Below are 1,100 nucleotides of genomic sequence, written 5' to 3' on the forward strand. Positions count from 1 at the left end.
GAAGCATAACTGCTAGAACCACAAAGAAAGACTCCATAAACTCCATTCCCTGATCTGCACAGCCACCAAGATCTCTAGAAACAGGTCTGATTTTACCATCCAAGATAAAGTAGAAGTCTTCCACATACCACGAAAGCAGCAAGAGGAGAATAAATGATCTATTTTTTTGACGTCTTTATTTTGGTGTGGAGATTACGGTTGATGTCTCCAATATTATTTTATTTTATTTTGTTTTGTCTTTCTCTTTCTTTTTTGCACTTGAGTATGATTTGATTTCAGAACCGAGATTATTGTGTGGTGCCTGTCTTTATTGTTGTGGTGCTTATCGGTTATTTAATTCGATATTTTTTTGTGTGTGTGTGTGTGTGTATTGTTGTGGTATTTTAATTACTTTTTTCACATCCTCTCTCAAACTGAGGTTGGAAGCCTCTAGACAGGACTCTGCCTATTTTCAGTATATTTGATTTTTGATTGAGAAGAGGACATATTAGGTGATGGGTATTCCCCTGATTTAATGTGAATATGTACCCAAAATACTACAGTGAAAGATATGTAAGCCATTATGGAAAAAAAATTGTGTTTTTAATCAGAAACTTTCTTTGACTTACATGTATTATTATTATATTAATTATATTATATGTTATGTTATGTCACTATATTATGTTATATTAGTTTACCTTATTAGGTTAATCAATTTTGTCCTTTAAATGAATTCTTACTTAAAAAAAAAAAAACAACTTTAGTTTGCCCTGAAGAAAAAAAAATAAATAAAAGATAAAATAAGGCCTCCCAATTCTTACCACAGGCTGTGTTCTTTACACTGGCTGTATAGAAAGAGGAGGTACAGTAAAAAAAAAAAAAAAATAATTCAAAGCTATCTTGGACCTTGGTGTTAAAAATCTAAAATTTATTCAGGTAGAAAATCTTCCTCTAATGACCAGAGTAATCATACACATCTAATATTATGACACATATTAACTATACATTGATGTGTTTGTATTATATTATGTATGTTAACTATTAACTACACTTTAACTTGTTTGCTTGCAAGTGAAAACAGTAAATATTTTTAGCAAATATATTTTAGAACATATTCTGAA

The 1,100-nt window shown here is 30.0% G+C and overlaps 1 pseudogene; it reads left to right on the forward strand.

The window, feature by feature from the left end:
- The first annotated feature begins 783 nt into the window (after positions 1–783).
- On the forward strand, positions 784–889 carry LOC126026427 (uncharacterized; annotated as a pseudogene).
- The last annotated feature ends 211 nt before the right edge of the window (positions 890–1,100 follow it).

Source organism: Suncus etruscus, chromosome 13 (genome assembly GCF_024139225.1).
Source record: "Suncus etruscus isolate mSunEtr1 chromosome 13, mSunEtr1.pri.cur, whole genome shotgun sequence".
Lineage (NCBI taxonomy): Eukaryota > Metazoa > Chordata > Mammalia > Eulipotyphla > Soricidae > Suncus > Suncus etruscus.